General features: G+C 34.2%; 2 long non-coding RNA genes and 2 pseudogenes across 5 annotated transcripts; 2 read left to right on the top strand and 2 right to left on the bottom strand.

Annotated features, from left to right (window-relative positions):
- Nucleotides 1-3,239: 3,239 nt before the first annotated feature.
- Nucleotides 3,240-7,405, top strand: LOC145072335 (TMV resistance protein N-like; annotated as a pseudogene). The gene is made up of 5 exons (XR_013690986.1): nt 3,240-3,718; nt 4,608-5,703; nt 5,795-6,150; nt 6,240-7,085; nt 7,241-7,405. The product of XR_013690986.1 is annotated as a TMV resistance protein N-like (transcript).
- A 7,618-nt stretch (nt 7,406-15,023) lies between these two features.
- Nucleotides 15,024-16,769, bottom strand: LOC145072337 (uncharacterized). 2 transcript variants are annotated; one of them, XR_013690990.1, is made up of 3 exons: nt 15,737-16,769; nt 15,485-15,568; nt 15,024-15,366 (listed from the first exon to the last, which is right to left on the bottom strand). It is a non-coding gene; the product is annotated as an uncharacterized LOC145072337 (long non-coding RNA). The 2 variants fall into 2 exon arrangements; XR_013690989.1 differs by having other exon boundaries at nt 15,485-16,769.
- A 7-nt stretch (nt 16,770-16,776) lies between these two features.
- Nucleotides 16,777-18,777, bottom strand: LOC145072336 (uncharacterized). Of its 2 annotated transcripts, none has more exons than XR_013690988.1 (5): nt 18,343-18,777; nt 17,843-17,924; nt 17,259-17,672; nt 16,957-17,175; nt 16,777-16,863 (listed from the first exon to the last, which is right to left on the bottom strand). It is a non-coding gene; the product is annotated as an uncharacterized LOC145072336 (long non-coding RNA). The 2 variants fall into 2 exon arrangements; XR_013690987.1 differs by having other exon boundaries at nt 17,843-17,915.
- Nucleotides 18,778-19,479: 702 nt separating this feature from the next.
- LOC145072332 (TMV resistance protein N-like) lies at nt 19,480-24,214 on the top strand (annotated as a pseudogene).
- Nucleotides 24,215-26,745: the final 2,531 nt, after the last annotated feature.

The raw sequence follows: 26,745 nt of genomic DNA, 5'->3' as shown, positions 1-26,745 counted from the left end.
TATCTTCAACTAAATCTTATATCTATTTTACTTTTTTAATTTTTATAATAAGTTAAAGCCTACTATTTAACTAGTAATATTTATATTTTAAATAAATTTAAATAATCATAAGATACTTGTTACTTTCCACCATTATGTAAAAGAAGAAAAAAAAAAGTTGAAAACAAAAAAACTTCAAATGTTGAAATTTACTCCGTACTTGATGCGGAGCGTTCGTGGACTTTTAGATTTTAGTGTTTGATAAAACGTTCCATTTTGAACTAGCAAGCCTTGTTTGATAAACATTTGTAGCTTTTTTTATAATAAGTTTGTATATGTAAATATAAAAATCGGTTTTTAGACTATCGGAGTTGAGTTAAATTCAAACCATGTGTCGTTGGTACTTAACATCATATTGCCTTATATAATTACTATAAAAAATCTTATACTTAACGTCGGTTTCAAATAAATAAACAGTTTTTTTATAAAACGAAAAAATGTCAAAAAAAATTTTAATTACCTTAGATAGTTAATATAAAAAAAAAATATTATACTTATTTTGAATAAATGAAGAGTTTTTTTACAAAACTAAATAAATGTTAAAAAGTTCAAATCATTTGTAAGTTGTAAAAATGTTTTACCAAAAACATTTATAAGTTGTAAAAAATGTTACTATTCGAAAGATCCGGTTCATTATAAATGTATATTTAAAAAAAAATGATTCTTAAATAATGTAACAAACAAAACTTTATACACTTAAAAAAAAATAAACGAATAAAATGACAACAAAAAATAACTTTAAATATATATTCAAATAAAATATAAAAAATAAAAATTTTAAATCAGAAAAATGAAGATAAATCATTAATAATAATACGATTTAAAATGATTTAAGATGATTTAAGATACATGATTTAAAATATTAAAATAATTTATACAAAATCTATTCGTTTAAAGGGAAAGAAAAAAGATTAATGATATTACAGAATGAAGCGACGGTGGGGTTTTATAAAGATGGGAAAATGACTTGATATGGTAAGATATTTTTTGAAATATACACATTTAGTCCTTGTTTTTTTTTCTTGTAAAATAAACCCTTATATTTTATTTTTTTGTAACAATGCAATCCTTGTGACCGGTTATACCCAGTATACCGGTCATATACAAATTTTCTTTTAGGGAAAATGACTTGATAGGGTAAAGTACTTTTTGAATTGTACACATTTAGTCTTTTTTTTGTAAAATAAACTCTTATACTTTATTAATATGTACACATTAGATCATTTTTACCGGATTCTACATGTTTTGCTGATGTGGAAGCACATGTGGCACTAAATAGCAATTAATTAGCTTAGTCACCGGAGGTGGGTGATCCTCCAACAACAAGAAACGGGCGACGACTATTCTCTTTCTCGTCTCTCTTCCTTCCGGTCGAACAACAACAATCAAACACCCTTTTACCTGTTGTGTTTCTCCGATCTGTCTCTCTTTGCCGCCATCTTTGAGATATGTTGCCAGAAAAAGAAGAAAGAATCGACGAGGGGCTACCAGAGCAGCTCCTCGCCGCCAACTACAGTCTCTACTTCCTCCTGCCTCCCCCTTCGACCTTGTTGTTTTTGTCATCATCCCTCCTTGCTACCAGTGATGTGTAGGAACACACAAAGGAGTCGACGGAGATCGGGGGTTCTCCCTCTTTTTCATGATGAATAAAAGTTGGAAAAATCTCGTTGTGGATATGTAGATGCCACCTGGATATTTCATTTCAACAAAATAAAAGAAAGGGAAAATGACTTGATAGGGTAAGATACTTTTTGGAATGTACACATTTAGTCCTTTTTTTTTTAATAAACCCTCCACATCAGCAAAACCTGTAGAATCCGATGAAAAAGACCTAATGTGTACATATTATTAAAATATAAGGGTTTATTTTGCAAAAAAATAATAAAGACTAAATGTATACATTTTAAAAAGTATTTTACCCTATCAAGTCATTATCCCTATAAAGATTTAACGGAAGTTTTTTTCTAGGATGACAACCAATTGCATTGGAGATCACCAATAAACATGGTCTATAAAATACTATTCTTTTGTCTTAAAACTATTGTCTACAAATAAAAAAAACATATATATTAAAGAAACATTAACTATCATTAATTTTATTAATTGAAATAACAATGGTATCTTTTGTTGCAATTAATTTTTTTTTTGTTGCATTTAATGTCATGATCGATTAGGAGTATTTTTGGTAAAAAAATATTTGTTTTTAGAAGTAAATTATTATTTTGAAATAAACCAAAAAGAAAACATAAACTATTAATTTGTGACGGAATACAATAATTTTCTTTTCTGTTATATTGATTAAACTATTTATCTACTCTAACTAATAAAGATTTTTTTTGTCACACGTCACGCTCTCATTTAAGAGTAAATTACACGAATGGTCCCTATGGTTTGGGGTCATTTGCGCGCTTGGTCCCTAACTTATTTTTTTAACTCGGAATGTCCATATTGTTTGTTTTTGTTACATGTTTGGTCCTTATTGTTTATTTTTGTTATGCGTTTGGTCCATGTCTTACCTAAAAAGACTATTATTTAAATAGGAAAAAATTGGTGGGGTAGGTAAGATAACGTGATGGGGTGGGTTTGGGGTGTGTTTATTTAATATAAATTAAAAAATCAAGGCCAAAATAGTCTTTTTAGATAAGATAGGGACCAAACACGTAATAAAAACAAACAATAGGGACCTTCCAAGTTAAAAAAAAAGTTAAGGACCAAATGCACAAATTACACTAAACCATAGGGACCATTCGTGTAATTTACTCATCATTTAATTTCTTAAATATCATTTTGTGTGGTTATTTTGAATTGATTTCTTTTCCACCTATCATTTTATGAGTTTTTCTGTTTTAATAAATTCCACATAATAATTTAATATAATATTTCAATAAATATAATAATAAATAAATATCGATTTCATTAATGGACTTATATTTTTATTTTAAAGTTTTTAAATTAAAGCTCATTAATTTATTTTGTTTATTTACTTAAATTTTAAAATAAAAAAATCACTTTTAACAGTTCATTATTATTATTATTATTTTCTTATAAATATATAGTCTTTAAATATTTAGATCTTTACATTTTTTTAGTTAACACATAATAATAAATAATAAATGACATAGTTTGTTTAATATGAATATTCATTCTTTCTTTGTAGCATTTCGCATAAATTTTCCACATCAAAAAAATCGAATCTTTCAATGGCGTCCTCTTCAACTTCATTCAATCACAGGAGCTTTAAATATGATGTTTTTTTGAGTTTTAGAGGTACAGACACCCGTAAGACCTTCGTTGATCATCTTTATCATACTCTTCAGGACAAAGGCATTCGCACTTACAAGGACGATGAGGAAATCAAGAAAGGGAAAAAGATCAATGACGAACTCATCAGATCCATTCAAGACTCAAAATTCTACATCGTTGTATTCTCAAAGGACTATGCCTCTTCCTCTTGGTGTTTGGAGGAGCTTGTGAAGATATTAGAGTGTCAGAAAACGAACGAGCATACCGCTTACCCCCTATTCTATGATGTGGAGCCCACCGAAGTCCGACACCAAAGCGGGCCAGTTGGAGAAGCCTTCTCCAAACACGAAAAGGAAGAGGCTGCCGAGAAATGGAGAGAAGCTCTGAAAGAAGCAGCCGATCTGGCTGGGTGGGAGTTGAAGAAAACTGCTGATGGGTAATTATTCATCATATCTTTTGTTGTATTGTTTTGTTTTGACCTAATGTGATTATGGGCCATAAACAACTGCCAACGACTGTCAATTCCTTAAAAATCTGAACCACTTGCGTTACCACTCCCAATCTCTGTGTTGGCATGCTCGCAAAAATACGGCCAAAATCAGGACTACATAACTGTGTTTCCAATTTCAATATTCTCTCAACATGAGAAAAGCGATCCTTGAGGTTTGGGTTTTGTCATAATTCAATCCTAAAATATTCAACTTATTTATCCCATGGCATATCATGTTATATTGTGAAATTCTAACACAAAGTTGACTCTTGTTGAAAGATTAAAAATAAATTCTGATTATATGACGGTTTCTATTTCATACACTTTGTATGTTATAGATGGGAAACTAATTGTTCATCTGGGATTTTGAGCAAGCTAATTAAATGTTTCTTTAATAGGGAAAATGACTTAAAAGCCCAACGAAGTTTCCAAACTGTTCAAAAAACCCCAATCATGTTTTGTCTGTCCAAAAAAACACAATGAACTTAACATTTTGTCTAAAAAGCCCAACTAAATTAAATTTTCCTGAAAGTCAAATAAGAGAAATAGATGACATGGCTAATTACCATATCGGGAAAATGACTTGTTAGACCAACAAAGTTTCCAAAACGTTTAAAAAACTCCAATCATGTTTTGACTCTTAAAAAAAAAACCCAATGAACTTAAATAAATCAAAATTGGGATTTTTTGAACGCTTTGGAACTTTGTTGGACTTTTTAGACAAAAAGTTATGTTTGTTGGGTTTTTTTGAACAGACAAAACATGATTGAGATTTTTTGAATGGTTTGGAAACTTTGTTGGGTTTTTAAGTCATTTTCCCTTCTTTAATATATAGGCATGAAGCCAAACTCATCAAAATAATTGTTAAAGAGATTTTACCGGAGTTACGTTACATCAATTCTAGCGTTGATGAAAAGCTAGTAGGCATGGAGACTCGCGTAAAGGATGTTCTATCATTAATAGAAACTGGTGCTGATGATGTTTGCATGATCGGGATAAAGGGGATGGGAGGTGGTGGGAAGACTACTTTGGCTAGAGCTATTTTTGACCAAATATCCTTTCGGTTCGAAGGTAAAAGCTTTGTTGAGAATGTGAGGGAAGTTTCAAAGGCTTCTTTGTCCGGTTTGACATCATTGCAACATAAAGTCCTTTCGGATGTCTTAAATGATCAAAACATCAACATAAGTAGTGTTTATGATGGAAAACACATGTTGAAGAGGAGGATGTCTGGTAGAAAGGTTCTTGTTGTTCTAGATGATGTGGATCATATAAATCAACTTGAGGCATTAGCCGGTGAGTCTACTTGGTTTAAGAAGGGAAGTAGAATTATCATTACAACAAGATATGAGCAAGTGTTGGTAGCACACCGTGTGAAGCTGATTCGTAATGTTAACTTATTATCGGATCAGGAAGCAATTTCCCTTTTCAGTAGATATGCATTTGCGAGAGAGATTCCGGTTCCAGGTTATGAAAAGCTATCAGGACAAGTTGTACGTTATGCAGCTGGTCTTCCCTTAACAATCAAGGTTTTGGGTTCGTTTCTCTGTGGTAAAGATGAGAGTGAATGGATAGATGCCATAGAAAGACTTAAAACAATTCCCTTGGAGGAAACTCTGAAAAGGTTGGAATTAAGTTACATTGATCTAGAGGACGATTGCAAAGAGATATTCCTACATCTTGCATGCATGCTAAAAGGTTATAAAAAGAAGGCAGCAATTGAAGCGCTTGAAAGCTGTGGATTTCATGCTCGAAATGGTTTAAGAGTTCTTGAGCAAAAATCTCTCGTAACTATTAATGATTATGAGTGTGTGGACATGCATGACCATATTGAAGAAATGGGTAGAGATATTGTTCGTCGTTCCCGCCCTGCTAACAAACATAGTAGATTGTGGAAGGAAGATGAAATTGAAGATATACTGATTAATGATTTGGTAAGGATTAAGTTTATTTGTAAAATAGAATACCAACATAATTTCATTTTAATATTACACAAGTTTTATGGTGACTGCTTTTTGATTACAGGGTACTGAAGCAACAATTGGTATGAAAATCCACATGTCAAAACTCAACCCAGAAATCATGAAAGGTCTTAGAAAGATGAAGGAGCTTAAGTTTCTTCATATTAATGCATCTGTGGAAGATTTTTACTCGAATCAGGAAACTGATAAACTCATTTCAAATTTCCTAAATGCTTTAGGATTTTTGTGTTGCAATTGGAAATTTAATACAGTCCATACTTTCCAGATTCTTTACAGTATCTGTGTTGGGACCGATACCCTTTTAGGTCATTACCCCAGACATTTCGAGCAAATAATCTTGTTGCACTTAAGATGACCAGAAGCAAAATGGTACAGTTTTGGGAAGGGAGTGAAAGTAAGGTAGAATGCATGATTTCTTATATTGCTATACATCCATTCCTTTGTTATTACACCAACATTCATGTTATTATTATTTTTGCTTATGTTAGGTTCTTAACAAGCTCAGAATCCTTGACTTGAGTGATTCATCAATGTTGACGAACCTTGACTTTCGGCTGACTCCAAATCTCGAAACGTTGAGTCTTGAAGGATGTAAAGCTCTGGTGGAACTTTCAGAGAGCATTTGTATGTCTAAACATCTGAAATCTGTCAAACTTGATAGATGTCTGTTTCTTGAGAAGTTACCTAAGGATCTTGGCCAATTAGAATGTTTGGAGGAGCTCAATTTGTTATCTACAAAGATTAAACATCTTCCAGATAGCATTTCTAAGTTGAAACATTTGAGATTTCTCAGACTTTATGATTCTCCATTTCTTGAGCAGTTACCTGAGGATCTTGGCCTATTAGAATGTTTAGAGGAGCTAAATTTGTCATATACAAAGATTAAACATCTACCAGATAGCATTTGTATGTTGAAACATCTGAAATCTCTCAACCTTTTAGGTTGTAGGTGGCTTGAGAAGTTACCTGAGGATCTTGGCCGGCTAGAATGTTTAGAGAGACTAGATTTGTCATATACAAAGATTAAAAATCTACCAAATAGCATTTGTATGTTGAAACATTTGAAATCTCTCCGCCTTTTTCATTGTGGGTCGCTTGAGAAGTTACCTGAGGATCTTAGCCGGTTAGAATGTTTAAAAGTCTAGATTTTTCATTTACAAAGAGTAAATCTCTTCCAGATAGCATTTGTATACTGAAACATCGAAAATTTCTCAAACTTTATGATTGTTCGTTGATTGAGAAGTTACCAGAGGATCTTGGCCAGTTTAGCAAGATTAGATTTGGTCATATATGAAGACCTTGAAAAGCCAATTCACAAAGATCTGCTGTAACAGGTACCTTCTCTGCTTTCTATAGGTCATCTTACTTCCATTTGATTTTTGAAATCGATACATACAATATTTAGATTTTATGTCAAAAATCATTAATTATATATAACAGTTACGAGCATATCTCTAAGTTTGCATAGATGTTGCTAATTTGGAACCAGATCAATGAGGAGGCAAGTGATAAGTCATGGTATGTGAAAGGCCACAATTCCATCAAATCAATTCCTAGCTTTTGGCCGACTGTTGTAAGAGATACATTTATATCTGACTAGTAGACTTTTCTTACGTCAACTCTAATCTGTACTTGTTCATGGAGTTTTTGAATTCGTTATCTTATATGTAAATCAACTCTAATCTGTACTTGTTCATGGAGTTTTTGAATTCGTTATCTTATATGTAAATCAACTCTAATCTGTACTTGTTCATGGAGTTTTTGAATTCGTTATCTTATATGTAAATCAACTCTAATCTGTACTTGTTCATGGAGTTTTTGAATTCGTTATCTTATATGTAAATAAGACCTTCGTGTATTGTCTTTTATTTATGTATTTATTGATTTACTTTTCCCTTGGCGTTCATATTTTGCACATTTGTTCAAAGACTTCACGTAAGAATAATACCTAATTTGCTACAAAAGCCGGTACATGATTTTAGTCGAGTTTGATTGTGTTATGCACCCTCTTCAGTGATATTGTTTAGATAGAGGGTAGTTTGGGGAAATCAACAAATAAGGAGCATCTTATTGGTGCAGGGGAGTTAGGGGCAATTTGGGCATTTTATACTAGTTTGTTATGTTAGATAGTATAAATAGAGGGTAGTGGGCAGGGAGTGAGGCATCGATCTTTTCTGTTAAACCTGGAATTATTTCCTCTTGGGAGAGTGGCTATCTCGAATCAGCTAACCTATCCTTCGTTCTTGTAGTCTTTTGGGTATTATAAAGTGTTTCCAATCAATATTAGAATGATCATTTGGGTGGTTTTTATGTTATTGAATCTGTTATTACAAATCAGTTCATAACAGATTGCTTATGAGTTGTTTCAACTACTCGTACAGAACACGTTAATTGTATTGTGGGCATTGGCAGAAATATTGCTGAATGGAATAATGTGCATAGTAGACTAGTAGTAAACGTGATGGCAAATCATATTATTTATGCTGAATAATGCTACTAATATTTCGCTTATTAAAAAAGAGTCTCACAAGTGAGCCTATGCCAATTAGAACATGAGGAAACATCCCAAGTTAGACATTATTATTATATCAAGGAAGGCGTCAGGGTGACCAGTCTGAATAAATTTAAAATTTGAAGTTTGAAAATAAATTCAGGAAGGTTTCATAAGTGATTCAAGATCGTACACAAGTTTTGATTCAAACAAATATGTTATAAATTGGAATGAAATCATCGAGCCTGTGGGGTCCTCAATCTTGTACAAACAGATTAACAAACCATGGGATTCACTAATTAAGAGAGACACAACTACTTACAGATGTAGTAATTAGTCTGAAATATCAAGTAATGCAAAAGGATTTGTTTGATTTTTCTTTTTTCATAATTCAACCAAAATGATCTGAATATTTTCCTAGGTATGTTTGAGAAACTTAAAGGTCAAACTCTTCAAGGCATGAAATGTATGATACATAAAAAGGAAGCCAATAACTGAGCTCAGCAACTCAACTTAAATCGAAAATCATATTTGATTTTAACATTAGGCACTCTCTTAAGTAAACATATTATAGGGGTGAACATATTAACTGAAAAACCGAACCAAAACCAAATTAGCCAAAATAACCAAATCATTTTAACCGAACGATTACTAAAAATGGTGGTGTGGTTTCTAATTTTGATTAACCAAATACATATGTTTCGATTATCGTTTTCATCCAAAACCAAACCAGTAAAAACAGAACCGAACCAATTATATTAACTAATGTTTTTAATATAGTATAATATTAAATTTATGATATCTAATTATATTAGGAATTTTGAAATTTTAACGGGTAATTATTTGGAATTAAATGGGATGCATAATCATGTATCACATTAATATAGTTAAAAACACTGAATAATTCGCTTTTTATAGCAACATACTTTATGTTTTTCACTTTCTATAGCGAAGTATTTTTTATTTTTATCTTATTTTCGACCATTATGGTTAACCACTATTAGCCATTAACCATAACCAATAACTGATAAAAACCGTTAACCAAAACCAATATTAACCAATAACAATGAGTATCAAAATATATTAATCACTTATAATGGTTATGATTTGATTTTGGCTAAAAACGAAACCAAACCGCCCATACTACCAAAATACATTAACCACTTATAATGCTTACATGCATCGAAAATAATAGAAATACGTTAAGGTTACAATAGTATCCACAAAGGGAGATAGCGGTGAACCAAACTCACTTGCCTTTGTATGTCACCATAGTCATTTGAGCAATCATGATAAGATCATCAAGAAGTGCCTTGATACCAAAATATTATGTAGCTGCTAAGTTTCCAAAACTAGAATTCGATCTTATACCATACTCTACAACAAGCAAACAAAGATAATTTATCTTCCAATAACTTTCATGGGGAATCATATTCATCAATCAACCACAAGCATATATACTAGTTACAACATCGTACTTTGAAAACCCCATCGATCAATTATAACAATACATAATTTATATTAGGATTACGAATAATTGAAAACCACAAGCAAACACTTTTGATTTCATTTTGTAAGCATTAAACATTTCCAATTCCATCTTTCTTTTTTATTGATTTGTTCTTAGCCATGTGTGGCTAAGAAATCTTAATTTCTAGTTTTTGTTCAAAACATGTTGATTGCTTGACTTGAAGCAAATGATTTGATGTTTGATTTGGGATTCTATTCTAGCGGTAACATCCCGAATCACAGGTATTAATTTGAAGTTTTAAATTCATATTTTTAGAACCTACTCGACGAGTTGGTTGCCCCTAACTCGTAGTGTAGAAAATTGATCAGGTTGTGTGATTTGTGGATCCTACTGGATGAGTTGGAGGACCCAACTAGACAAGTTGACGTTGTTTATGAAAACCCTAATCTTTAGGGTTTGCAAACTATTTAAATGACCTTATGTCCCTTTTCCAGCCTCCTTACCACCTTTTCACGTCCAGAAGCAAACCCTAATCGAGCTAACCCCAATTTTAAGTGTGTGTGAAGCTAAAAGTGTGTTTTTGGTGTGTTTCTTGACGAGACTTGAAGATTTAGAAGCTTGGAACGAGAAGGGGCGTGTAGATACAAAATCTACATCGTTTTGGCATCCTTTAAGGAGGTAAAAAGTCACTACCTTTATCATTTTCTTGTTATATCTCTTCATTCAAGACTTTAGGGTCATATCTAGCTTATCCTTGAAGCATTTCTGGTTGTGAGCACGATTTGAAGTTGTAACTTCAGATCTGGACTCCTCTAGGCCCTCAAATACATAAAGCCTCAAGCTTTATGAAGCCTTGTCCCTTCTCCATGCCCTAAAACTCTTTCTAAGGCTAGTTTTGAGTGTTTTAGCTTCTTAAAGCCTTGCATGCATGTAAAGTTAGCAACTTTACATGGAAACTACACCCTATGAGGCTAGATCTACAGTTTGGAGCCTTGGTTTAGCTTAAAAGCATATGAATGGGGAAAGGACTGATGCAACTCGACGAGTTGGATGAGGGTTTCCCGATTTCTGGATTCTGCATGGACTCGACGAGTTAGTCAGATAACTCAGTGAGTTGGTTAGGGTTTTCCCGAGATTCTGGACGTTGCATGGACTCGACGAGTTGTCTGGTAACTCGACGAGTTGTCTGGTAAGTCGGCGAGTTGACTGGGGTTTTCATTATCTTTTGAGTTCCAAAGGAACTCGACGAGTTGCATCAACATGGACTATTGACCTTGACCGTTGACTTTGAATTTGACCAAGGGTTGACCAATTTTGACTTCTGAGGGTATTTTGGTAATTTGGGAATTGATGGAATTGGATCAATGGTGGTTGTAGGTGTTGGTGTTTGGAGCCGTGTTTCGGGAGTTTGATCTTTTCAGTTCCTTTCGACGTTGTGAGGTGAGTTTTCCTCACTATACTCAAGGGTCGAAGGCACCAAGTCCGACCCTTTAGATTGTTATCCTGCTTTATTGTTAGTGTGATCTGTTAGATCGGTATCTTGGTAGATAGGATAGTTTTATGTGGTTATGATCAGTTAGATCGGTATCCTGGTAGATAGGATATTTGTATGCTTAGTGATCTGTAGATCAGTTTGTCTGTTTGTAGATTGTTATATGATTATCTGATATATGTACACATGATTGATTAGTGGTTGAGGCTTATCTGCTTTGTGCGAGAGCCAACAGACCAAGGCATTCCAACCCGATGGTTGTGGGCCGATAGTATTCCATCCCGAGGATGATTTGACTCATAGTATGTGGGCATCCTAACCCGATGATTGTGGGCCGAGGGTATACCATCCCGATGATGAGTGGACACATAGTATGTTGGCATTCCAACCCGATGGTTGAGTGTCTGGGGCATTCCACCCTGATGGTTGATTGGGCCCATAGTATGTTGTTATTATATGTATGTTATTTGTTGTGCGGGTATTTTGGAGGAACTCACTAAGCTTTGGGCTTGTAGTTTTGGATTTTGTTTCAGGTGCTCGATGATCGCAGGAAGGCGAAGGTTTGATCGTGCACCTCCTTGCATTTTATGATTTTGATTTCTGGGATACTATGATATGGAACTATTTTGAAAACATTTTGTAATTTAATGGCGTTTCAGAATGATTGAAAAAGTAATAAATTTTTATGAATTTTATGGATGTTAATAGTTGGTATCAGAGCCTTAGTTTGAGTGAATCAGAGGAACACTCGTGTGAGTCCAGTCTCAAATTAAGGAAAGGATTTTCAAATGGTTTTCAAACTACGAAAGGAGGATGCAGAGTGTACGATCAACCGGAGCGAGTAAGTAGACCCCAAAATACCATGCAGTTTTTTGATACTGTGATATGTTAGAACAACATGATAGTTATAGGCTAGGGATCTTCAGGAATTGCATGATAGAATTGCTTGATTATATGATGCCTGATAGCCTAGAATTTCCTTATATGAAATTAACATCATTACTGTAGTTGCTTAGTGTATGCATCATAGTTGTACATAATTAAGATCTTATAGCCTAAGAATGTTTGGTGTAGCCTTATTTCCTATTCTTGTTTGATGAAGGGCTTATGGTAGGATCAAATATTCGAAAGTGTATAGGTTCCAGCGTTATGTATGACTAGCATACACAAGTGTTGCAGGGTTGGTGGAAGTTTCACGAATGAGTTTTGCGGGGTCGTTCGGTCGGTTATGAGATATTTAGCCTCCCTCTAGGAGTGAGGATAGAGCGCTCGCCATGCTTATGTGTATTGTTAGGGCATTGTGATGATACATGAGGCAAATGAGGGTAGGTGTGGAAGGTAGTATGGTCTCGTACTACTGAAAGCACATGACCCATACGCGTAGCAAGGAAGTCACAACCCCTAGGGTTTAGTTGGAAGTTGGTTCCACGTTATTTATGTGGATTATCTGATATCTTCCTTGTGTATTTTCAGTATGGTGGTTACGAGGCGATTTAAAACCGGATCTGAGTCAGGATCAGGAGCTGGCAGTCACGGAGGGCCAGCATTGACAGAGGATCGTGTCAGGGAGATCATCTCCGAGGAGGTGATTGAGATTGTCCGAGGTCAGATTCCAAAGATGTTCAGGTCTAATAAGACCGCCATGATGGAGTATTTTGATGACAGATACGCAACCATTGTTGAGACTGCGGCTACTATAGCCTCCGCAGCCGTGGTGGCTGCAAGTACGAGGGCATGATGGGCTTTTTAGTACCAAAACTTCAATAACATGAAGCCCCCAACTTTCGATGGGACCCAGGACCCGATCATAGCTATGAGGTGGCTGTCTGACGTGGAGGGATGTTTCTTCACATGCTTATGTCCTTCTTACCAGAATGTTAGATGTGCTCTGAACCAGCTAAGGTCCGGAGCAAAGGACTGGTGGAGATTGATGACGGGGTCATATTCTGATGAGCAGCGAGTGGCAGTTACTTGGGATCAGTTCAGGGAGATGCTCTGCGCTCGCTACATTCCGCGGGTTGAGCGGGAGCAGCTGTCACAGGAGTTCTTGGATCTGAGACAGGGTATAAAGACGGTGACGGAGATCACCCGCATGTTCACTGAGAGGGCGATGTTTTGCCTGGAGTTTGCATCCGAGCAAGCTCAGATGACTCGTTATTTGAGCATGCTCAAGACTGACATCGGACAGTTCGTTGCTACCCAACGATGTTATACTTTGCTGGAGTCACAAGAGGTCGCTATGTGGTGTAAGTTGGAGATTGAGTTACAGTTGAGGGAGCAGAGATAGGCCCCGACGCAGTCACAGCCTGCACCGAAACGATTTAGGGCCGCTAACTCCAGGAAGGGGAGTCAGAAGGGTCGCACTTGTGGAAAAAAGGTTTTACACTCACGCACACTACACGTAAACTTGTTAATGTACATTGTGAGACATTCTTCTCAGTACTCCTAGAGTACAGGTTAAAATTCCTGGTAGTTATAACCAGAGTCTCTTGTAGGGAGAATGTGATAGTTGTGTATAGATCTATATTGGGTCTGACAAACCCACACCTGAACTGCATGCAACAACTAAACCGGTAGTTCTGAGGTGACATGTGTCATTATCTTTTTCGACGCCTGAGAAACGTCATGGCATGTTCATTAGTCATAGTATGGTTATAGCGACTCACATAGGAAGTTAACAACACATAAAGTTTATGGGGATTTTCTCAAATCATTAAGGGTTTTATGTCAATTTAAAACCACTTTTTATATCAATAAGTATGGATATTACTTGTACATTTCGGTCTTGGCATTTAAGACTACACATCACTCTTGTAAGGAAAATATTGGATTTTTCTTGGTAACACACAACTCATTACAAAGATCGGTTTCCAAACTCTTCATCTAAAAAGCTTATGAACTCACCAACTTAATTGTTGACACTTTTTCAAAACTACTTGTATTATCAGAGAATCAACAAAACCAGGAAATCACAAGCTTTTGAGGATGGTACGCTACGGCGTTGAACAATTATTTTTCATATCATGTTGTAATCAATCATTGAAATATGTAACACTTGAAATTATGTAATTCTTTTCCGATTATATTTATGATTGGTTGTATTGCTTTGATCACTAATATACTCGTTGTTATGATACTATACATGAAGTCCGCCACCCCTGGACGTTTCCCCCATCCTTGGTTTGGAGGTGTGACATAATAACACTTTACTACCCCGAACTCTTGCTTCTGAACTTGGGATGTTCACTTTTATTTAGCACAAGGAAGGATATCTAAGTTCAAATTTTGAAAAAGAAACATGCAAGTAACGGTTAGTTGAAGTCATAACTTCCAGAATTTTTAACATATAGAAATATTAGATCTAACATATTTTATAGCATATTATATATAAATTAGATCTCAGTATATTATAATATATCATATTATTATATATGAATTAGATCTGAGTATATAATATCACTACTAGAAACAGGGGTTTCACAGACGGAAAAATCCGTTGCTATTCCGTCGCTAAAGGACGATTGCGACGGATAAGCGATAAACATACTCTCTAGCCAATTAGAGTGTGGCTAATAACCTAGCGATGGATTACTTTTTCCTTGCGACGACCTTAGCGACGGATCATCCATTGCAAATTCGTCACTTGATACAATTATTTAGGACATCTGCGACAAAACTCAGCACCATTAATCCGTCGCTAATCCCTCGCAAAACTCTATTCTATGTTCTTTTATATTCTGTCGCTGATCCCTCTCAAATTTAATATATGATTTTTTTTCTTTTCCATTGCTGATCCCTCGCAAATGAGTAATATCAACTTATTTTTTATTTTTTATTTTTTTTGTATTACAAATCTAAAACAAAAAAGAATTATACAATCCCAAATCAAACATTATCATTTAAATACCAAAAACATCAAATAAATATATAATCCAAATCCAAACATTAACAATGAAATACCAAAGTTAAACACTCATTGCTATTTGATTTCAAAGTATAATATAAACATATTTCTGCATTTCCTCTCATATTTTGCATTTCCGAATATATCTTTTCTATTGTTTCATATCTTGCATCCGAAAGAAGGATTGGAATGGAATTGGATTCCGATTCCTATTCAATCTCATTGAATTAGGCAAACCAAGTGCCACTTACTTATTCCTGCAATGGAAGGAGACTTTGTTGGAAGCGTTTGAAACCAAGTGTTGGACCGGAATGGAATTCAATTCCCATTCCGACCAAAAAGTAAATGGTAATATATGTTGGTGAAAGAAAATACCGTGTTTGCATACTGGTCTTCGGAAATTGTCTTTTCTCCTAGCATTTGATTCTTTGAACATTTGTGTTGACTATTACAGAGCATCTACAAGATTTTTAATTAGGAAGAAAATTATAGAACTACCCTTCTTTATCAGCACAATTTCACATATTATCTAAAGTTTATATTCATGTAAATAGAGTCGGACCCAACAATCTTTTACAAAAAATAATAGAGTTCTCTTTTATATCAAATAAATGAGAAATAACTTACATAAACTTTGGCAGTAGACTTTGGATCAGAGAAAAGTCATTTCATCACCCCTCTCCAAGATAGTTGTAAACAAGCCACTGATAATTACATTAAAAATCATAAGGACCAAAATTGTAAATTACCTTAAAAATTATACAAATATCTATATATAATAACAAATCATAAACCAAGGTTTTCTAATAAAAATATGCATAATTAAACACTAATCTTTCATTCCATAACAGTTGAGATGGATCTGAGGGCAAACTTCTAGTGTATCAATTGTTTGCAAGTTTCATTTAAGGACAAGAATGATCACAGATAATAAACAAGTTTCCATGATTATGTACAATTGTGAAGAAAAGATTATCCGTTGTTAATCAAACACAAATAAAAGGGAGCATAACGGTTAATCGTCTTAGTGTCTCTTTCAATTTGTTTCACATGTGAAAAATACATACCTTGCAAGCAACCAATTGTTGAAATAGTCAAAAACATGATCATGATTGAGTTTGTGATAGAATGCTTTTGAGAAAGGACCTCAAGATACACCTTGGATTCACTTAGAATCATGTATCACTGAAAATTTTGCTTCACTAGTAAAAAAGAGTTTAAATGGTTTGTCAGCACTCTACCATTACAGGAAAAAAAACAAGGTAACAGGCTATCAGGAACTCTTCTAAATAACTACAAAGGTAAATGCAGGTTGCCTTCTTTAATTTTTTTGACTACCCCAGATTCAGATTATCTCCTGTTCAGTTAAATAAACCAAAATAATATGCTTTACACATGATCCTTATGCTGTTTTTCTTTAGCCAGGTTTCTTTTTTGTGCACAGGCCATGTGTGTATGAGCTTATGGTGATCCTGCAACATGAATCAAGAAAAAAAAAAGCATTAGTTAGTAGGACCAAACAAGCTTTATATGGATATTTCTGATGATGAAGAGGAGGAGGAAGGCATTTATATCTTTGTATTTTAATAAAAAAGCAAGAAGTTTCAAATAGACTGACACCCAACAAAGCATACAGAAGGTTTATAGGAAGAATAAGAAAAAAGGTGGTGGGCAATCCCATTCCCACACTTCCACCAATACCAATACCATTGTTAGTGTTGTTATGTTCTTCACCCTTACCAAACCAACCATACCTTAAAAAACACAAAAACCATGATCAATAATTTTTCTTAGAATGTTGTAAAAATTGTTGTTAAAAAGAAATGAAAAATTAAAGAGAGAGAAACCTTAAACGGAAAATCGGAGGGCTCCCAATTAAGACGGAATCATGATTCCATTTCTGAGAATTGGAAAGATTTGATGTTTAAGCATCATAAGGCACAAGTTTTAATTCTCCAGATGCTGCTATAGTAGAGCTAGCCCATTTACATGTCATATGTTCCAAAACCGATGATATTTTCTTTATGTGTACTTAAAGTCAGCTCCAGATGCGAGTTGTGATTGTCCTAACAAAAAATTATTATTATTATTATTATTATTATTATTATACAGATAGAGATAAAGTACAAAATTTATTATTGTTTCTTACCATTCCCAAGGCTCTACGTGTAGTTTCATCAACAGGGAAAAGTTGAACTTTAAGTTTCATTGAAGACAAGATATTTTGATGAAAAATTGGCACAGGTGTGTTACTGTGACTTTAAGAGCAGGAAAGTTGTTTTCTCCTGTCTATAAGTATGTGTAATAATATTCGGTCTTCAGTAGTAGTCAGGTGGCTACAGGATTTTCCATAACAAATAAAAAAGAATCTAGAACTACCACATATTGCAGCAGCCTTACAGTTAATTCATAGGAAAAACAATTTTATGCAATAAGGAAAGATGAGGGAGAAGAGCTGGTGGTGGTGAATCTATATGAGTGGCGTTTAGGGTTAAAAGAATAGCAGGGGTGGTGTGAAGATAGTTCTCATACTGCCTCGACAATCCGAGATGTCATTCCAACCCTGTAACCAAACAAAAAACACTAAAAATGGCTTAATTGACCTCAGTTCAATGATTCAGTTATAAATTATCAAAATGTGAACCCTAGATTGATCAAATCCAAGCACTCACCACTTGTAAGGGAAAATCAAGAACACAGACAGAAAGAAGAAGAGTAAGAGAAGAAGAAAACCTATTTGATGTTTATGGTGGGAGTCGCTGATAATTTCAATTGTTGCATGAGCTTTGGGCAACATGTGGTTCGCCTGTAACAACTTGAAGAAATCAAATGAACATGAAAATCGAAACTTAAAAAATCAAAATTCCACAACCATTAGAAATATAGGCAGTTGAGTATAGTATGTTAGTAGCCTTTGACTAATTCTGAAATGGAATTAGCGATTGAAACACAACAAGCACGAAGAATTACTTTAAAACATGAAACAAGTTTAAATTACATGATACAATCGATTCAGTAATCACAAATAGAGGTTTTAATTACATGATGCAATCGATTCAACATGAATGTGCATATGATGTTGAGGTATAAGAAGGATGACGATTGAAACAAGAAAAGGGGGAAATTAAACCCTAACACACTATATTGTGCAACTTAACTAAACCTAACCTAATATACGACTAAATAAAAGAAAATCAAGAGATTTACTTGAATCAGAGCTTAATGAAAATTACTTTTAGATTTTATGGAGGTTGTCGGAATCAGAAGCATCAACGATGAGTTGTGTTGTCATCTGTTTGAAAGGAGATGGTGATATTAGGTTAACATGGAATAAGGAACTAACTCCAAAGTGATAAATCGGATTTGGGAGGGAAGGAAACTTATAGCAATTTTGTGAAACTGGAATTGGGTTGCGCCAATTTCAGCAAGAGATCGGTGATTGAAAAACAAAAACGCGCGTACCCCAAAAATAATTTCTGTCGGCGTTCTCTCGCTAAATGCATACCAGATGGCAAAAATCGACAATTTCTCCATCTGTCGCTGAACCCTCGCTGAAATGCCTTCATTTTCTACCGATTAGCGAGGGATTGAGGTACGCCAATAAACACTTGCGAAATCCATAGTTGATCCCTCGATAAACCCTCGCTCAAATGAAATATGTGGAATAAATAAAGTAAATGTCTAAAACATCGCACATCTGTCGTAAATCCCTAGCTATAAGCCTTAAACTTTGCTACAGAATTTATCCGTCGCTATATCCGTCGCTAAAACTCAAGTTTCTAGTAGTGTATATTATGTGGATTAGATCTGAGTCATATTAATTATAATGTATTATATATGTTTGGAATTTAAGAATTATATTGTATAGATTTAAGAAAGTAATATTTTATGTAAAGAACAAACATATACTTCTACTTGAAATAGTTGAAATACGACCTTTAAAGGAATTTTAAAAGATACGTATTCGCACATACAAATTACAACATATATGTTTTTTCCCTTTCTAGTTTCTATATACGATTTGATTAAAGTGTTCCTAAAATTTTAGCTGGCAAAAAGCACCATTAATAGGATGGATGGCAAATCAACTATTAAAAAATGTATCCCTGATTCCTGAACACATAAAGTAAAAGTGTTGAAGGAAAAGAATTACATAGAAATGGCACCAGTGGAATGTGGGAAGATTCCCTCTAACGCAAATTTTTGTTTTACCTTTTATTATATCAGTCACGAATCAAGAGGCTTTTCTTTTTCTTTCTCCACCTAACAGATTCTTGAGTTTCATCGTACCAAGTTTCCCTGCAATCATTTCGCCTTCCATAGTTCCATTAAAAATTAGATTTTTACAATATCCTTCAAGCATATGTGTAATGGCAATTACATCTTCTTCAACTTTGTACCATCACAACAATTTTGAATATGATGTATTTTTGAGTTTTAGAGGTGAAGACACTCGCAAAAACTTCATTGGTCATCTTTATTATGCTCTAAAGCAAAAAGGCATTCATACTTACAAGGACGACGAGAAAATTAAGAAAGGAGAAAGGATCAGTGATGAGCTCATTAGAGCCATTGAAGAATCGAAATTCTACATTATCATTTTCTCCAAGAGCTATGCCTCATCGTCTTGGTGTTTGGATGAACTTGTGAAGATAATGGAGTGTCACAACACAACTGAACATACTGCTTACCCTGTCTTCTATGATGTGGAACCAACCGAAGTCCGCAAACAAAGCGGAGTAGTTAAAGAAGCCTTTGCTAAACATGAAAAGGACGATGCTGCTGGGAAATGGAGGAAGGCTCTTAAACAAGCAGCCGATTTGGCCGGGTGGGAGTTGAAGAATACTGCTGATGGGTAATTCATTCACCAGATCTCTATAATATTCTTCTGTTTTGACCGACATAATTTTGGTCCATAAAAAAAATCCTACTGAATGTAGGGTTTACTTGCTAGTCGCCCAACACTCCGCGGTTGCAAAATTTAGTAGTGCTATTCACCTGCGAAAATCCTGACAAAATAATTCCCAATAATTTCCCATTCAGATTCAATTCAAAATTTCAACTTTTCTTCACTAGACAAAAGAGGTCCTTGAGGTTAATTGGCGTACCTTGGCATTTTGTTTCTTCGTAATCTACGTTAATTTAGGATGTAAAAGTATTGTACATGCATGGAAACCCATTTTGGATCGTCAAAAATTCTCACTAATATTAGAGTATTGCTGAAAGGTTATTAATTAAACATTAAATATGATTCTATGATTATGTTATTATTTCATGTACGTTTGTATGCGACATCTTGGTTAAGCTAATTAAACCTTTTTTAGAATACAGGGATGAGGCAAAGTTCATTCAAAATATTGTTGAACAGCTTTCACTAAAGTTACACTCCATCAATTTCAGTGTTGATGAAAATTTAGTAGGCATGGAGACGAGGATCAACGATGTTTTATCATCTTTAAGAACTGGTTTTGATGAAGTTCGCATGATAGGGATCAAGGGGATAGGAGGTGGTGGAAAGACAACTCTGGCCAGAGCTGTTTTTGATCGAATATCCTTTCAGTTCGAAGGTAATAGCTTCGTTGAGAATGTCAGAGAAGTTTCAAACACTGATTTGAAGTCGTTGCAAAATCAAGTCCTTTCAGATGTCTTAAATGAACAAGGAATCAAAGTAAGTAGTGTTTCTGATGGGAAAAACAGGATGAAGAGGGTGATGCGTGGTAGAAAGGTTGTTATTGTTCTAGATGATGTGGATCATATAGACCAACTTGAAGTGTTAGCCAATCCTAATTGGTTTAAGCCAGGAAGTAGAATTATTATTACAACAAGAGATGAGCAAGTGCTCGTAGCACACGGAGTGAAGTTGATTCACAATGTCAATCTGTTATCGGATAAGGAAGCACTTTTCCTCTTTAGTAGGTATGCATTTATGTGAGAGATTCCAACTAATATTTACAAGGAGCTATCAATAAAAGTTGTAAGTTATGCTTCTGGTCTTCCCTTAACCATCAAAGTTTTGGGTTCGTTTCTTTGTGGTAAAAATGAGAGTGAATGGATAGATGCCTTAGACAGACTAAAAACAATTCCCTTAATGGAAACTATGAAAAAATTGGAATTAAGCTACGCTGCTCTAGAGGACGATTACAAGGAAATATTCCTAGATGTTGCATGCATACTGAAAGGTTGGCCGAAAGACTTAGCAATAGAAGCTCTTGAAAGCTGTCAATTTCATGCTAGAACTGGTTTAAAAGTTCTGGAGCAAAAATCTTTGATAGCTATTGATAATAATGATCGTGTGGTCATGCATGACCATATGGCAGAAATGGGCAGGAATATTGTTCGTCGACTGCACCCTGATAAGCGTAACGAACATAGTAGATTGTGGAGAAACAAAGAAATTGAACATATATTTGCTAATGACTTGGTAAGGATCAACTTTATTTGTAAGTTGGAGGAAACTAGTACATTTTCCTTTGTTACAACACATATTTGATGGCTGACTGTTTTTGGATTACAGGGTACTAAAGCAACAAGATGTATACGATTCCAGCTGCGAAATCCTGATATAGGCCTTGATCTTGTGATGAAAGGTCTCAGAAAGATGAAGGAACTTATATTTCTTCTTGTGCATCCAGGATTTTGGTCTTATTATGATAAAGTCAGCCAATACTTTCCCAATACTATAGGATATGTGCATTGGAGCAGTTACCCTTTTAGTTATCTACCCAAAACATTTGAAGGAAATAATCTTGTTACACTTAGGATGGCTACAAGCAACATAGTACAACTTTGGGAAGGGGGAGAAAGGAAGGTAGAATTATTGTTGAATGATCTTGTTCTGCATCATTATATTTCTACACATTCATTGCTTCATTATGATTCAACACACATTCAATGCTTTGTTATTACTCCAATATTCATCTTTTTTTTTGGTTATGTTAGGTTCTTAACAGGCTCAGATTCCTTGACCTAAGTCATTCAAAGTTGAGGACCCTTGACCTTAGGCTGACTCCAGATCTCGAAACTTTGGATCTTCAAGGATGTAGTGATTTGGTAGAACTTCACATGCCAACTGAATGTTCAAAGCTAAGATCCTTCGACCTAAGTGATTCAAAGTTGACAACCCTTGACCTTGGGTTGACTCCATATCTCGAGACATTGAATCTTCGAGGATGTGATTTTGCTAAACTTCATATACCGGGTGCCTGTTCCAAACTGAGATCTTTCCACCTTAGTGATTCAAAGTTGAGGTCCCTTGACCTTAGATTAGCTCCGAATCTCAAGTTGTTAAATATTCTTGAATGTTGTGATTTGTTTGAACTTCACATGTCCAATACATGTCTAAGTCTCAAATCCCTCAAAATCAAGCGTTCACAGTTGAGGACCCTTGACCTTGGGCCGACTCCGAACCATGAGTACTTAGGTCTTACAAATTGTTATGATTTGGAAGAACTTCTCTTGGCCGATGAATGTCAAAATCTCACATTCCTTGATATTAGTAATTCAAAGTTGAGGACCTTTAGCATTGGGCTGACTCCGAATATTGAGTATCTAAATTTAAAAAAATGTTTTGATTTGGAAGAACTTCACATGGTCGATGAATGTCAAAATCTCACATTCCTTGACATTAGTAATTCAAAGGTGACGACCCTTAGCCTTGGCTCGACTCCGAATCTTAAGCATTTAGGTCTAAAAAATTGTTTTGATTTGGAAGAACTTCACATGGCCAATGAATGTCAGAAGCTCACTTCACTCGACATTAGTCATTCGAAGTTAAGGACCCTTGACGTTAGTCTGACTCCCAATCTCGAGAAGTTAGATCTTGAAAATTGTTCTGGTTTGGAAGAACTTCGTATGACGGGTGAATGTCAAATGCTTGCATCCCTCTACATTAGTCATTCAAAGTTGAGGACCCTTGACGTTGGTCTTGCTCCAAATCTGGAGAAGTTACATGTTGGAAATTGTTCTGATTTGGAATATATTCACATGGCCGATGAATGTCAAAAGCTCGTGTCCCTCTACATTAGTCGTTCGAAGTTAAGGACCCTTGACCTTGGGCTGACTACAAATCTAGAGAAGTTACATCTTAGTGAATGTTCTAATTTGGTAGAACTTTGCTCTGCCACTGGATGTCTAAAAAAACTTGTCTACTTGGATTTAAGAGGTTGTCCGAGGTTTAGTTCTTTTTTGTTTTGTATAAAGGATGATACTTTGTGTATTGTGGATGAATCACTTGAGGTTGGTCCTTTAGCTGAGTTACATCTGACTGCTGTGTCCTTAGAAAGATGCCCGTTTCACCCGGACAATAATTTGCCAAAGTTTCGGTTTACTTGTTGGTATGAGGAAGATCGATCCTCATTGACTAGAAATCTTGAGTGGCTTATTTCTTTTGGTCTTTGTGTTTGCACAAACCTTGAGAGGTTTTCACAAAGCATTTGTGCGTTACAACGATTAAGAAAGCTTAAACTCGAAGGCAGTATTCCCGAGGCGCCCAAGGACCTTGACGCATTAGAATGTCTGGAGGAGCTAAGCTTGTTGTCGACAAAGATTAGACAACTTCCAGATAGCTTTTGTACATTGAAACATCTGAAATCTCTTAAACTTAAATTCTGTTCACTTCTTGAGAAGTTACCCGAGGATCTTGGCCGCTTAGAATGTTTACAGAAGCTAAGTTTGTCATATACAAATATTAAACGTCTTCCGGATAGCATTTTTAAGTTGAAGCATCTAGAATCTATCAAAGTTAATCATTGTTCTCTGCTTGAGAAGTTGCCGGAGGATCTAGGCCGATTAGAAGGTTTAAAGAAGCTGATCTTAGTGGAGTGTAAGGTTTTACGGGATATCCCCAATAGAATTTGTAAGATGAAATGTCTAAAAGTGCTGAATTTAGAAGGTACATACATAAGTCATCTTCCACAGAGCATTTTTTTGTTGAAAGGACTGTGTATTTTTGGGCCAAGAGAGCTTCTTTGGTCGTTTGGTTTTATTACAACCGAGATACAATACTTAGAAGAGAAAATGATGTGGTACGTAGAGATTTGAATCATGAAGACTGTGCCTCTACAGATGATTCTGAGAAGCTTCTAAGGCCTGGAAAAGTCAATTCATAAAAAAAAAATAAAAAAAAATAAATAAATAAATAAAAAAAAAAAAAACTATTGTAACAGGTACTTTCTCTGTTTTCTATTCATCATTTTATCTTGATTTGGTTTTAATTGAGATTGATACGACAATAACCAAATTTTAAGTCGAAAATCAGTAATTATAGTAACAAAAAATATACAACTACGTACTATGGATACTTAAGAATTCGGGTTATAGTTTTAAGCTTGCCTTCATACGGTAGTTTATTTGTCGTTTTTGTTAAATTGGAGAAGAACCGACCAAAAGTTGACATTTCTTTTTCATGGACTCTACAGAGTCACAATTCAAGAAGTAGATTTTGATTAAAATCCTAACAACACAGATACCGAAATAATTGTATTCATTTTCTTTTTCCATATTCTGCATTTGAAATTTTGTTAGGGTTACTATCGATCCTAAAACTTGAACAATTTCCTGCAATTAGGAGTTTTGATGACCAGGAAGCAATCAATACACAAGGTGACAATGGAAGCAATATGAAAGTATTAGAAACGATTCAAGTCTATAAGACAAGTTATATACTGTTGAATTAAGGTTTGAACCCTAATTTGGAATGTGTATTAAGTAAAACCTTTGAAACAGTGTAGAATTTATAGTAAAATAAATTGATTTCATAATACACTTGACTTCTTCAAAAAGTCAAACTGTGTTCTTCATGAAGATAGTGATATTTTGATACGAGGTTGGATGTGATCATGTTAATAGTAAGTTTAGGAATTATTTATATTATATAAGATGATAAATAAGTTTTGATGTCCACAAGTATGTTCCAAATTCAGATGAACTCGTTGAACATAAATATATTTTACTTTTAAGTTAAGTTATTGACTTTTGTGGAATTCACTGATTATTCATGGAATGTTCTATTAAAGTACATAAATCAAAGAATGATTTTGAAAAATCCAAATTAGGACAAAATTTGAAGCTGGGAACAGGGGTTTCACCTTGTGCTTAACTCAGCAACTCACCAAACCAGTAACTCGTGAATAAAATGAAGAAATTAGAATCGAAATTGTTATAACCATAAGAATAACACCCCTCGCCACTTCACTGAATCAAAGGATTATGCTCTCTTCACATGCCATAATGAAGTCCAAGTTTCCTTCAGTCTCAATTTCATTTATGAGGCATTGAAGGACACGTCACCAACTTGAGAAGCCATAATTGACATACTAACTTTATGCCTATAAAAGAAGAGATGGAAACATCACGGTTTTTGAGTGGAAATTGAGAAGAGATCAAAGTAGATGGATATAGCCATATAGGACAAAAGATTCAAGTTACTGCAAGCTTACTCATGGTGTTTAGTTGACACATTTGACTTCTTCAGAAAGTCAAACTGTGTTGTTTACGAAAATGGTTGAAATTTGATATTAATTTGTAGATGACATGTTATAAATAAATTCAATATGATTTTATAAGTGATGTAAGATCATAAACAAGTTTTGATTTGTACAAATATGTTCCAAACTAAGATGAATTAATTGAAAAAAATGTTTGACCTGAGTCAAACTATTCACTAGTGCTAGAGGAAGCTATTGGGGATGTTTTAATAGATTGGTTATGTTCATGATGATTTTGGAAAAATTAAATTTGGACAAAATATTCAAATCCAGAAACAGGGGATGAAATTGAATCATCAGAATTTTAAGGGACTATTGCTTTTCCAATAGGGGTAAAAATGGAATCATCAAAATATGACGCGATACTAGTTCATATATCTTTTTCACAACTCTCCTTCATGTTAGCCACACTAGTTGTAAGACCCATTATTACATGAGTTTATTTAAAAAAAAAAACTAAATACGAAATTCTAAATTTTGAAAAATATGAATTTATAAGAAAAGTAAGAAAATGTTGAATTATAAAAATTAAAGTGTTTTTTTTCTTTTTTAAATTTAAACAAATAATTTAGATAAATAAATAAAAAAAATTAATAAATCTTTAATTTGGTAATTTTAAAATTAGAAGGAAAGTTTATTAATAAAATTGATATGCATTTATTATTGAATATAAATGCTATTTATAATTTAATAAAATAAAAAAACCATAAAATGACATGTGGAATAAAAATTAATTTAAAATAATCATAAAATTACATGTGGCAAAATAAATGAGAATGTGACATTTGACAAAAAGATCTTTAATTATTAGGGAGGACATGCTTGTCAAATATTATCATTTTTAAGCTTATCAAAATTTCACCCATGATTGCTTCCTAATATCATTTTTAAGCTTATCAAAATTTCACCCATGTTTGCTTCCTAATCTGACATCATGTTACACTCCTACACTGACACGAAAATAAGCTCCTCAAATGAGGTCGATTTTGAAACTAACCAGTAATTTAAATAATGGTTACACTAAATATTAATTTTAGTACTAATCTAAGCCTGATTTTTATGTAGTTGTGGAACCATATATTTTTTTGGTAAGGAGATGTGCTATGAGAAACATAAAATTATTATCATATATATTGTGGCTTTTGATTTTCT

Source organism: Lactuca serriola, chromosome 9 (assembly GCF_051521515.1).
Source record: "Lactuca serriola cultivar US96UC23 chromosome 9, Lser_US96UC23_V15, whole genome shotgun sequence".
Taxonomy (NCBI): domain Eukaryota; kingdom Viridiplantae; phylum Streptophyta; class Magnoliopsida; order Asterales; family Asteraceae; genus Lactuca; species Lactuca serriola.
The sequence above is the reverse complement of the archived record's forward strand: the minus strand, read 5'-3'. Positions and strand labels throughout refer to the sequence as shown.